The sequence below is a fragment of the Neophocaena asiaeorientalis genome, unplaced genomic scaffold (genome assembly GCF_003031525.2).
Source record: "Neophocaena asiaeorientalis asiaeorientalis breed wild unplaced genomic scaffold, Neophocaena_asiaeorientalis_V1.1 scaffold99, whole genome shotgun sequence".
NCBI lineage: Eukaryota > Metazoa > Chordata > Mammalia > Artiodactyla > Phocoenidae > Neophocaena > Neophocaena asiaeorientalis.
In genome coordinates, this window is record NW_020173022.1 from 2,321,020 (window position 1) to 2,335,346 (window position 14,327).

The 14,327-nt window shown below is 37.7% G+C and overlaps 1 protein-coding gene across 3 annotated transcripts in view; it reads right to left on the reverse strand.

Moving 5' to 3' along the window:
* NME7 (NME/NM23 family member 7) overlaps positions 1-14,327 on the reverse strand; it is a 256,903-nt gene that overhangs the window by 241,275 nt on the left and 1,301 nt on the right. The gene's annotated exons all lie outside the window — the stretch shown is intronic.

Below are 14,327 nucleotides of genomic sequence, written 5' to 3' on the forward strand. Positions count from 1 at the left end.
TTTTTTTTTGCCGTAGGCGGGCCTCTCACGGTTGTGACCTCTCCCGTTGCAGAGCACAGGCTCCAGACGCGAAGGCTCAGACGGCCATAGCTCAGGGGCCCGCTCCGCGGCATGTGGGATCCTCCCGGACCAGGGCACGAACCCATGTCCCCTGCATCGGCAGGCGGACTCTCAACCACTGCACCACCAGGGAAGCCCCAAAGGTCAACTTTTAACTCTATCCCTGACTCACTCTTTCTCTTAGACCTCAGACGCAAGCCATCAGGAAATCCTGTTAGCTCTACCTACAAAGAATATCCACCAAATCACTCCACTACCTCCACTGCAATTACACTACTCCACGCCACCATACTCTCTCCTAGATTGTACCTTATGACTTGTCTCTCTACTTCCACTCTTGACCACTGCCCCCGCCACATCTATTCTCAAAAAAGCAGCCAAAGAGACGCTGTAAAAATGTAAGTTGAACCACCTCACCCTTCCTCTTAAAATCTGCAGACTCAAACTTCCTATCTCTATCAGAATGAAGTCAACCCACTTTCAATGGCCTGCAAGATCTGGCCTCCCATTACCTGCCTGATCTCATCTCCCACAACTGTCACTCTTGCTTACTGTGCCAGAGCCACACTGTTACTTGAACACAGGGCATTCTCCACCTAAGAGCCTCTCCATTGGCTACCCTACTTCCTGGAATCTTTTTCTCCAACGTCTGCGTGGCTCATCCTTTCTCACTCTCAAGTCTTTGCTCAACTATCATCTTCTCTATTAGACTGACTCTGGCCATGTCCCTTTAGATTACACTTACCACCATTACTAGCACTCCCAATATTCATCACCCTGACCACTTTTTCCCTATAGCATTTAACACCTTCAAATATTATGTATATTATTCTTAATATGTTGATTATTTATTATATATCTCCTTCAATAGAATGTAAGACCTCTTAGGGCAGGAATTATTGTCTGTTTTATTCATGGTTGTATCCCAAGGGACTAGGTATACGTATGGCATATAATAGGTGTTATTAAATATTTGTTGAATGAATAAATAAATTTAAAAAGCATAACTTATCCACTGGCCATTATCAAATTAAACGTTATTCATGCCTGAAAAGCTGAATTTATTTATTCCTCCATTCATTCAACAAATATTGAGTTCCTTCTCTTTGCCAGGCACTGCAGCAGACAATAGGGATATTCAAAACAGACATGTCCTATTGACATGGAGCTTGCTTACCAACCTTCTGTTTCTCTTCATAGCATGTTAAAAAAATGGTGTAATTCCTGTAATAATAAGTGTTATAAAGACAATACAACGCATAAGTAAATGTGTTAATGATTAGGAACAGAGAGCTAGGAGTCTTCCTTCAACTAGAATAGACAGTAAAGCCCACTATGAGGAGATTTCATTCGAAGTAAAACCAGGATAAGGAGAAGCCATTCATGCAGAATTCTGCGGGGAGAAATATTCCAGAGAGACAAAAAGCATAAAGCTTCAAAGAGGAGATGGAGTGGCTTCCCTGGTGGCGCAGTGGTTGAGAGTCTGTCTGCCGACGCAGGGGACACAGGTTCATGCCCCGGTCCGGGAAGATCCCAAGTGCCGCGGAGCGGCTGGGCCCGTGAGCCATGGCCGCTGAGCCTGCGCGTCCGGAGCCTGTGCTCTGCAACGGGAGAGGCCACAACAGTGAGAGGCCCGCGTACCACACACACACACACACACAAAAAGAGATGGAGTTTGGTGAATTCAAGAAAAAAAAAAAAGCCAATATGACCTGAAGGTGGTAGAAGAGGGATAGATAAGGTGGGGGGGCATCTTGCCTCCACTGCGGAGGCCCTAAACCCACCCTGACATTTTTAGCAATTTAGACGCATCCTAGAATGTTTTTATATCACCTTCTCTCTCCTGTGCTTCCTCTCCTACTTTTTTCCCTCTAGGGAAAATGCCAATGGCACTGACTGCCAGTGTCACTGAGTCGAAATTTGAGAAGCTTATTCCTTAGCAGACTTGGTACTTCTGTGCAAATCAGAAAAAGTTGTGCCTTCCTCACAACACTTTCTGTCATCTATTAGAAAAATGTGTAATAAATAAGCGTATCTGGAATTTAGTACAACATGCATAGCAGCCTGTAGGGCCCTGGTTGCAGAGACAGAGGACGGTAGCTCTTTGCAAATCAAACTGGTTCCATTTTTCCTCTAATTCAAATACTGGATGCTGTGGATGTTAAATATACACGTAGCTTTTCATACACTGCAATTATTACTATTCAGCATTAACTACAGTTGGCTACAGATTCTGTTAGCTTTATCCTCATGCGAAAAGGAATGAGTCTGAGTATTTCTGAGATGCAGATTCAAGGTGCTGTAAGCATGAACGTACTTCCGTAAAAGTGGCAAAAGCCTTGACTATATCAGCAAGTGTTGGAAGTACTGATCATCAGACAGTCTAACAGAAGAGCTACATATTAGGGTAATCTTCCCTATCTTTAGGAAAAGTTTTTGCCTACATTATTTCATGTGACTCCTGGGTTATATTAATTTAGTAGTTTACTGTTTTGGGTTTTTTTTTTTAAATAAGATAAAAGATATTTTGATGGAGTAACAGATTCTTAAAAACCATTTTCAAGTTTAATCCCAAAGGAGGCCATTCTTTTCATCACCTAGGCTTCCGTTTCCTAATTTATGAAAAGGAAAAGTGTGTGTCTTCATGAGAAATAATCTGTGATACTGTGTTCTTTCTAGATGAATGGTATGCGTATGCCACATTGATATAATTAAAATTAATGAGCAACTAATAATATCCATAAAGAATATCGCTCCTGAAAGAATGCATCCAGTGATAAAGGAGTGCCACCTAATGTTCAGTGTGGACTTCAACATATCCAGGCCACACAGCCATGTGACAAACACCACCCCTCAACTGGAGCCCTGAAATTATATATTAAATCATGGTAATTTTGCAGAGGCCCTAATTGAGTATCAAAATAAGAATTATGACTTCTTGAAGAAAATTTGTATCACTCATATGCTCTAGAAATTGATTTTTCAAAAGTAAACAGTCTTTACTTTTCTCTATAGCTACAAAAAAAAAAAAAAAAGAGGACAAGAAGAAATTTACTCCTAAAATATTTTAAAAATTTAAATGCCTTGGTCTCAACTGCAGTAGACTAGAAAGAGCCCAGGCTTCCAGGCTAAACAGGTTCAAATCAGAGCCCTCCCACTCAACAGCAGTATAACCTTGGGTCTTTCAAACCTGAGACTGTTTCCTTACATGAAAAGAACTTAATTTACAGGAGGCATAAAATAAATGATAGATATTAGTTATTAAGGAAAGTACGTCTCCCATTATGATTTATAAGCTAATAAGTTAACTTAGTTTTTAATAGATCCCCTTCCAGTCATCAGGGCTTTAAGAAATGTTTTACTGAAAAGACAACACATGCCAGGTCAACAATTTCATCCTTCTCTAATCCCTTGCATAAAAAAATGACCTAATCTCAGTTCTTTTCTGATCCTTCCCCCAACCAGTCCCAAGTAAGTTTAAAGCATTTTTTTTAGCCACTGAAGAAATTATCAGGTTTAAACAGCAACTCTGATGAAAGAAGAATAACATGCACTCAATTCTCTTCACTCACTTTCTAACATCTAACACATTACATAGCAGGGTTTTAAACAATGTAAAACAATAATTTTTAAAATCCAGTTAAACTATTTCAAGAATATCTTCCCCATGACGTTAAAAAAAAAGGGAGTAATCTGATGTGTGTGTGTGTGTGTGTGTGTGTGTGTAAAAGAATCTTTTATTTTTAACCCTTGGATTAATATCAAATTTTATTAATTTAACTTTGCAGTTCTCAAAAATTAAGTCTCTTTTGAGCCTAATCTTCCCTTTAATATTACAGATTTATTGTTTGTATAAGTGACAATTTAGCTGTAACAGATAAGAACAGTTTCATGACAGCTCAGTTTATTAATTAGGAAGGTCTTTTAAGCACACTGTTACTGAGGGCCTCCATGGGCCAGGCCTGGGAATGCAAAGGAGCATAATATTGGGTTGGCCAAAAAGTCTGTCCAGGTTTTTCCATAACATCTTACAAAAATCCCGAATGAACTTTTTGGCCAACCCAATAAATAAATCCTGCTCTCCAGGAGCTCACTCTCCTCGGCACATTACTCAGTCCTCACTCTGAGAGCCAGAAGGCAGATTACAGAGATAAACTCCCAATGCATGTCTTTGAAAGCAGATGGAGCCCCTTCTCCACCAGCACTGCATTCCCAGGAGACTAAGCCTTCGGGAAGAGGCAGAAGGGATCATGGAGACCGTAGGAAGAATAGACAGGGCCAGAGACGTCGCTACTTCCTTCTCTCTCCTGGCCTTGGAGGTTTCTCTCTTTTCTCTCCTGGATTTTAGATGTCTGTCCCTCTCCCTCTCTCTTGGTCCTGGATTTCTTTCTCTCCCTCTCTACCTCTATACTTTGGACAGCTTTCTTTCCTAGGGAAATAAAAGGATATTTAAGAAAATAGAGAATGCAAAGGAAAATAAGGCAAACAGTGTAAAAAAGGATCATAAAACAGAACTGAAGTTGGTACTTACTGATATGGTATTGACTAAATAAAGTTTTTAGTTCCTTCCCTTATTTAAGAAATTAGAACTACAGCAGTATGGAGTCAGTCACATCTACATACAGCGATGCACACCGCATCTAGACATGAGCACAGTGTGGCAGCAAGAACATCTCACTAAGGGAGAAGACATGTGGGCCTCTGAGTACTTCCCAGCCTAGCTTCCTCATCTATAAAATTTGGGGATAAGACTAGATTGGTGGCTCACAAACATTTTCCTTTTTTTTTTTTTTTTTTTTTTTTTTTGCGGTACACGGACCTCTCCCTGTTGTGGCCTCTCCCGTTGCGGAGCACAGGCTCCGGACAACGCGCAGGCTCGGCGTCCATAGCTCACGGGCCCAGCGGCATGTGGGATCTTCCCGGACCGGGGCACGAACCCGTGTCCCCTGCATCGGCAGGCGGACCCTCAACCACTGCGCCACCAGGGAAGCCCCCCATTTTCCTTTTTTTTTTTTCACCAGAACCTACAATAAGAACTACAATTTCCACTAGAACCAATACACACACACCCTCCACAATGGAAAAAAAAGTTCCATGAAACAATTCTTATCCTAGAATGTAAAATGTACTAATATTTTACACTGTTTTAAAAAGCTAGTTCCTATTCACAATTTAGAGTTCATAATCCACCAATGGGTCCCAACATCAGTTTCAGAAACACTGGTCTTACAAAAATCCAAAGTCTCCTTCAGCTCGAAGAGTTTATGATTTCATACCACATAGGGCTTATGTGATCTGGCCTCAGGCTACCTCTCAAGCACATTTCTGCCACTCTCTCCCTCACTCTTCTCTGCTCCAATCTTACTGGCCTTCTTGCTGGTCCCTGGACAGAGCAAGCAGGCTCCCACCTCAGAATCTTTGCCCTTGCTATTCCCTCTGCCTGGACTACTCCACTGCTAGGGTTATTAAGGCTCTCTACAGTATCACTTCATTCAGCTTTCTGCTCATATGTCAGCAATCTAGAGAGGTTCCCCTGACCATCCAATAAATACCACCTCCTTCTACTTTCTTCAATCTCTTCTCCCATAATCTAACTTTTCCATAGCACTTATCAATAATTAACACTATATTACATGTTTGTTTATTGTGTGACTTCCCACCCCCAGAAATTTTAGCTCCATAAGGGTAGGACTTTGTCAGTCATTGCTGTATATCCTGGATGCCTAGAACAGTTCCTGGTACATAACAGGAACTTAAAAATAATTGTTGAATGAATGAATGAATCTAGAGTTCCCTCTCAGAATACAACAGCCTACTGTTTGAGACTTAGAATTTTAGATTTTCTCTGGTGGTAAACAGCCCTTGATCAAAAACAGTTCTCCACTCCTGGTCTTTACCAAAGGGACTAGCAGGGAAATTCAGTGAAAAGTTAACTTCCCTTCTTTTCAACTACCTTTTCAGAGCATTATTATTCTTCCTTGAATGTCCGTGCTTCTCTGCTCTCTACTGATTTTGATATTCCTCCTCACATGCAATTCCTATCTCTAAAGGACATTATGAATTAGTTCAGAATCTTAAATGCCTTAAAAAATGGAAAATATTATGTAAATATCAGGCACTATCATTATTAAACCTGCAGCTGCGCAATGCTTCTGTCAGGTGCTAAAATGAAAAAAGAAAGTGAAGAAGGGGAGGGGAACCAGAGTAACTGGAGGTGCTACTTTAGGTTGAGTGGGCTAGGAAGGCCTCTCCCACGAGGTGTCATGTAAGCATCGGAAAAAGTGAAGAAGCATTTCAGGCAAATGGAATAGTAACTGTGGCTGAAGTCCATGTAATTCTGGGGGAAAAAAAGATGTAAACTTTTAAAGATGTATATCTCAAAAGGTTAAACCAAAAAGAATCTGCTTTAAAATCATATTAATATGCACACCTCAAGTACTTCCCAATAGTCACCAGATGTGTGTGTCTTGTGCCCACCTACAACTCACCCAAAGGGACATCCGGGTCAATAGGCAAAAATGTTCAAAAGAAAGAGAAAAAAAAAAAACATTTGTTAAGTAGGCTGAAGCTTGAACAATGAACCACAGTGACACTTTCCTACTGTTTCCAAATGCCTTCTAGTAAATTTAAGGAATCGACGTTGACATTAGCATGCTAAGTTTAACTTGGGATTTATATATATTCAAAGTTGAAGAAAATGTGAAATTCAGTGAATGAAAAATAACACAGAAAAAGGTGTAAAAGTTAACTAATCTTGTTTTTAATTAACACTCCTACATAGTGATTAGTCTCTCCTCTCTGCTCCTACATTCATCAGGTCTCTATCTTAACACCTGTCAATAACAACAGTAGTAGCAACAGCTAACATTTATTGGATGCTTACAATGTATAAAGCATTAAGCTAAGCACTTTATCTCTTTTAATCATAACAATATTCCTATGAGGGAGTTAGTATTATTATCATGTTCATTTTACAAATGAGGAAATTGAATTTCTCTTAGTAGTACAATGTTACAATATATCATATTTCTCTCTTCCCTGCCTTCCCTCTTCCCCCAAGATTGTGAGCTCCTTAAAAGATCTAGTCTTATTCATCTTTGTATCTCAGATTTATGGCATGTAGCAGGAACCCAACAGGAGGGCAAAAGGATGAGTACAAGAGTCTCTGCCCCACTTCTTAGTATTTCAATTTCGGTTTTAAAAATGTTCTAGTGATGCATGCCTCGACCTATGTGTGTACTGAGAGTCAAGATAAATTCTCAAGCCCATTACTAGATTTTAAATGGAAATTCTGGGGAAAAGTGAGTATATTATTATAGGATCCATTCTCCTTTTGGAGATAAAATTTTTAATTATTTAATTATGAAAAATACTCAAATACCTAAGATATACAAATATTCACCTTTCAGAGATTTGGGCAGATATAGTAAAATTCAAAAAACTACTTAAAGAGCAAGATGGTTTAACGTAAATGATAGACCTGTACTTGCCACTAGATGGAGGGATTTTCCATTTTTCCAAAGCCCTATTTCTGAGCCTCTGTAGCAAGAAACAGATTAGGCCTAAAAAGGGCTCCTTTACATTTTCACAATCAAATTATTGAATAATAAAATTTCAAGACTACCAGTAATAAAAGCAAATAAAACTTAGCTCCCAGCTAATCCACTTAAGCTTGGCAGAAATTCATGGATCTCAAGATCTAATACTTACTAAACACATATCAGACATGCTTAGCTGTCTCCTCCCAAAAGGACATGAGAGTTATTGAAACTGGTCGCAAGAACTATTCCTGCCACCTCCCATCCCCTCCCTTTTCCCTGACCTTTTACTGCTTCCTTAGGAAAATGAATCTCTAATAGAAATTGAGGAAGATGGTATTTAATATACTGATATAAAAGTAAATTTTTAAATATCCACAAACTTGGACAGTAACACCACTAACCACAAATATTTACTTCTGAAACTTGTTTTAGATTTTAATCACCTTCAATTCTCCCCATCTTCTCATTAGGTAGTAGTTTGGTTAATATGAAAATAATAAATTTCATATGTATGATACATTACAGTTTATAAATTATTTTCACATACATTACCTCATTTGATCCTCACAAAATATGAACAGAAATTATCATTCTGATTTTATGGATGAGAAAACAGTTGCCCAGAAAGATTACACGTCACACAGTAAATAAGTGCTGAAACCAATACTACAATAAGGATTGAAAATTTTCGATTTCTAACTCTAGACCAGTTCCTTTGTACTACAATCAGCTGCTGCTTCAAAACAGACAAGAGAGGACTGGATAATCTGTCTTTGAATAATAGTTTAGAAAAGGTTACTCCTATCTTCATCAGTATATACAGTCAATAAATTTTGAATTGTAACAATTTATGAAAGATGTGAAATAATTAGAGAAATATTTTACATAAGTATTAGCAGCATTTTTCATCTATAGAAAATTAGTGATTTATAATCTTTCTCTCTCAATATAGTGGGTAAAGAAAGTGAAAGAGTTCGAATCCATTGTTACATGTATGTATTAAATGTATAGAAATATCAGGTTAGAGATTAGGAGAAACAGGCACGATGGCACACTTCTAGCAGTGTACAAACGGGTAAAACTTTCTGGAGGTAATTTGGCAGTGCATATCAAAAAGATTTTAAAATGCACATGGCCTCTCACCCAGTGATTCTATTTCTAATTTATTCTAAGAAAATAATTATGATGTGAGTAAAAATGTGTCTGCAAAAATACGTTTATTATGGTGTTAAAAGACCAAATTAATAAATAGATTGGTTAAACCAGATTAAATGAAGGAATATAACGTAGTTCTTAAAACTGATCTGGAAAAATGTATAAGACATATTAAGTGAAAAAAAATTTGTAAACAATGTATGCAATAGGATCACATTTTAAAAGAGATATATACATCTGTGTGTGTGTGTATATATATATATACACACACACACGTGTGTGTGTGACTGAGATAATATTCTAAAATATTAATACTGATTGTATATAGTCAGTGATATTACACATGCATTCAATTATATTTTTGCACTTAGCTATTTTCAAATCTCTAAAAATGACTACATCTCTACAACAGAGTAAGTTAAATATTATATATATAAATTAAGTATATATTTTATATGTTTTGATACATTATGTATTACCTGTATTTTATATATTACATAAATATATAAAATGCATATAGCATATATATGTTTAACTTGTACCAGAACTATGGAAAACAAAGAATGAAATTTAAATTTACATATGCCAGAAAACCCTGGAGCCATTATGCATGTCTACAGAAATACATTTTAAAGAATAAAGCAACATGAAGAATGAATAGCACATAGGATGAGTCAGGAGAGAGACCAAAAACAACTTAATTAGACAAAGTGCCTAGTATCAGAAAATAAACTTGAATTGGGCAGTACATTTTAATAGCAACAATTTCTCACATCTACTTAATAGAAAGTCTTAAAATACCAACTTTTGGAAGTGAAGTAGCTTAGATAGTTTTTGCAGGAAAATGAATATAAGGTTCATAGGAAATGTTGGAGATACTTCTGGAGAACAAGGGACTTCAATCTTATGCTATAGACCCATTAAGAAAGGTATCAGGTGAAATCACAGCAGAACACATAATATCCCTAATAACCATGTAGAAACTATGATGCATATCCACCTGGAATGGGGGGCTCTGCCTGACGCATCTTACAGAAGATATTATGGAAACAAAAGGTCCAGTAAAGGGCAATTAAATTATGAAAAGGCAATTATAAGGGGAGAAATTAGTCTCTAATCTTCAAATATAAGAGCAGGACAAAAAAAAACTTTCTTTCCAAAGCTTACAAGATCATAAATGTTACAGATGAAAATAGGCACTGAACGACCAAACTAATATGGCTAACATTTAAATAAGTCCACATCCAAGGAAAATAAAATATTTTGATGGAATAGGAAAAATGTATGAGATACATTATTCTATTGCATTTAGAATGAAACCCAAAATCCTTCCCTTTCTGCCTTTTGTGACAACATGGATGCAACTTGAGGGCATTATACTAAGTGAAATAAATCAGACAGAGAAAGACAAATACTGTATGATATCACTAATATGTGGAATCTAAAAAGCCAGACTTATAGAAACAGAGAGTAGAATGGTGAGTACCAGGAGCTGGGGGAAGGGGGAAATGGGGAGGTATTGGTCAAAGGATACAAACATCCAGTTAGAAGATGAATAAGTTCTGGGGATCTAATGTATATAGCACGGTTATTATAGTTAACAATGCTGTATTACATACTTGAAGATGCTAAAAGAATAGATTTTTTTTCCTCCAAAAGGATAGTAGCATGTTTAATAGCATTCTCTTATTACATTTCATTATTCATGGCCAGTCCTTGAATCAGGGGCTGGTCAATGTACAATGTAAACAGAAGGATACAATAGTGGCAACATTTTTTAATTCAATTTTTTGTTATACAGGTAATACCTGAATTCACTTCACTTGATAAAAAAATAAAACCACTGCAGTTCAGATTCAAATTCCCTTTGATCAGCTCCCCAAATCCAAAACTCTCCCCTAAACACAGAGGTGACCACTGTTACCAGCTTGTCTATATATTTGCCTAATATTTCCATAGAGAATACATAGTACTATCACGTGGGTTTGTATTTTGCTGGGTTTTTTTTTTTTTTACATACATTGGAAACTACAAATATTCTGCAACCAATTCTGCAACTAAATTCACTCAAAAAATTCTTATCTAAGTTGGTACATATAGATCTATAACAATCTCCTTAAATGCTACATAATATTCCCAGCATGGACACACCATGGTTTACTTAGCCATCTCCCTATTGATAGACATTTAGGTAGTCTCCCATTACAAACAGCCCCTGTCAAAGGCTGGAGACTTCAATCTGGTCCGCCTGGTCCTATGTTCCTACCCCTTGCAAACAAGAAGATTTATCATTCACACTGTGTTAAGTACACAAAATAGCAAAAGTGTCCTTAGGAACATTTTATAACAAATTTATAGTAAATTTTTTTGTCAAAATCCTAGGTCCCACTAAGATGATTTTTTTTGTTTGTTTTTGGCTTTTTTAAAATATACAGTTGACATATATAACATTATATTACTTTCAGGGGCACAACGTAATGATTTAGTATTAGTATATATTGCAAAATGATCACCACAGTAAGTCTAAATAACACCGATCACCATACATGGTTACAAAATTGCTTCTTATGAGAACTGTGAAGGTCTGCTCACGTAGTGACTTTCAAATATGCAATAGAGCATTATTAACTATTGTCACCATGCTGTCCATTATATTCCCATGACATTTATTTTATAACCAGAAGTTTATACCTTTTGACCACCTTCGTCCCTTTCACTGACCCCTCCACCACTCTGCCTCTGGCAACCACCAATCTGTTCGAAGAGAGTAGATCTTAAATGTTCGCATCACAAAAAACAAACGGCGGGGTTCCCTGGTGGCTCAGTGGTTGAGAGTCCGCCTGCCGATGCAGGGGATACGGGTTCGTGCCCCGGTCCGGGAAGATCCCATGTGCCGCGGGGCGGCTGGGCCCGTGAGCCATGGCCGCTGAGCCTGCGCGTCCGGAGCCTGTGCTCCGCAACAGGAGAGGCCACAACAGTGAGAAGCCCGCGTACCACAAAAAAAAAAAAAAAGAAGAAACGATAATTATCTAAGAGATGGAGGCAATCATTTTGTAATAGATAAGTGTATCAAATTAACAGATTGTACATCTTAAACGTATACAGTGTTATATGTCAATTATACCTCAATAAATCTAGGGGAAAAAAGAAAAGATGCGGGACAAAAAGGCAGAAAAAAGACAGGAAAAAAGATAAAGAGGAAAATTAAGGCATTATATTAACCAGTTGCTATGCAGTTTTGCAAATACAACTGCTAAACAAGAATATAACAAGCTGTAGACTGCATTCGTAATAAAATATATAGGGGAAAATGTTTTAAGTTTCAGGTTTTTATTTTAGGCTCTATACTTTCTGATTCAGTTGTAGTAAATAAAATCCTGCCTAGCTTTCAAACTTTAGTTCCTCCAAGTTAGCAGTTCAAGTAACATAAAGAATTCTGGATGGGGAAGAAGCACGTGGCAAGACAGTAAGCCTATTTAGAAAAAAACTTTATAAAGTTAAAAACTGAAAAACAATTCATGGAATGAAATCCTGTTCTTTATTCAGCAATCATGAAACTCTCTTTGAAGGCTGTTTTAAAACAACACCAACTTTGAGACACTTATTTAGTCTAATTCTTGTGGAACATAGTTGATCATCTTTAAAGGCCTTATACTAGCAGTTCATCTTGGGTAACAGTATTCAAATCAATACTCTATTTTAGAAGATACATAACATTCATATCTCTTTATTACTCAGAAGAGTCTTGGAATTATCTCTATTCTCTGTATGCACAAAAGTAAATAAATTGATGACTCTATTATATTCTTTACCTTAAACAGTATGCATGTGAGACATCCTTAACTACAGTTGCCCATCTCTGCTTCACAAGATACAGGTGATGCTAGAATTTGAAGCCAGAACCCAATTCTGGTGCTAGAAGCTAGAACTGTAACAAACCAGATGCAGACAATTTAATTGAAGAGCAAACAAACTCCATCCTCAGCTGCTTATGGAGACCATCAGCTTTCATGGAGTACAAATGCCCATGGCCAGACTGAACACGGAGAAAGGACATCCATTTCTCTCTTTTTCTAAAGGCCTACTCTTTCTCATAAAGGACTGACAGCAACTGACATAAGAGAAAGATTTGGATGCAGAAAGAAATTTGAAAATTCAACTCTAGTAAATTTTAGGCTTTCATTAAATTCAGAGTTTATCCTGCCACACAATAAGATTGTCACCAGGTCAAAGGAGGAAGAAGAAATCTACATGCCTTGAGATTTCAACGATTTTACCATTTAAAGTGTGTCTTGCTCAAAGTACATTTTACCTTGAACTTTGTGGATCACGAGTCACAGTAAGAAATATATTCTGCGTCATAACCCAGTACACATAACATACATACAATTTAAAACAAAAGTTTCATGAAAGCGACCCTTACTATACGCAATATGGTAATGTCTATTTCATGTGTCTTCTTTTTTAATGCTGGCTACATACCACAAACTAATTTCATGACCGAATAATGGGTCACAACTGTAGTTTCAAAAACACTGCTGTAGTATATACACGTGGTCTGCCCTTTACCTACCTCTCTATCGGAATCTCACACTCCACCATACTCCCCCCACTGCTGTCACCCGCACACCACCTCATAACCTATCAATGATAGCGATTTCTTTTTCACATTAAACCATAAGATCAGTGCCTGCAATACTCGAAGCTCTTTTGATCTTTTTGCTAGTGCTGCCTAGAACCCTTCCCTCAGATCATCGCACTTTATCACTCAGACTTCAAGACAAAAGTCTCTTCCTCAGACGAGCCTTCATTGACCACGCAATTTCTCAAAGAGCCACCACACACAACTCGAGCCAGGACAGAGGGTGCAAGGAGGAGTTCACTGCTCTTAGGGTTGTTGGGGGGTCTGAATGACAGGCACCAAAAAACAGTATTTCACAAATATCTGAGTGCCTAACATGACATAAGCAATAGCAGTGAACAAAAGAAAGACCCATTCCTCTAACAGTTCACAGTTTAGCAAGTGTGACAAATCTATGAGCAAATAATTTCGACTGAATATGGTAAGTACAAATTTGAGGGGCCTCTGCGGTAACCAGGTAGAGATGTCCAGGAAGCACCTAGGCCTTAACAGGTCTGAGATGAAACTGAAATTTAAGAATGAATGCTTAGGCATTAGTAGAATTCATGTGTGTGGATGAAATCAACCAAGGAAAATGTAGAGACTGAGAAGTGAAATTATTAAGGAGTGAGTCCCAGAAAATGACATTTTAAAAACAGGCAAAGCCAGTGGAAAAAAAGAGGGAATGAATAACCATGAGCTTCAGTTGTCAGAGAGGCTAAATAAAATAAATTTTGAGAAGAAATTACTGGATTTGGCACTTAAAAGGCCGTTCGAAATTTAAGCAAGAACGACTTCATGAAGCCATTAGAGAGGAATTCAGACAACAGAGTGTTGAGGACGTAAGTGACCGAGCAGAATTTGATACAAATGGAAGCACTATGCTTTCCAGCAGTTTACTGATCGATTGATGGGAGGACTGGATAAACACAGGAAGGGGAAGGGCTTTT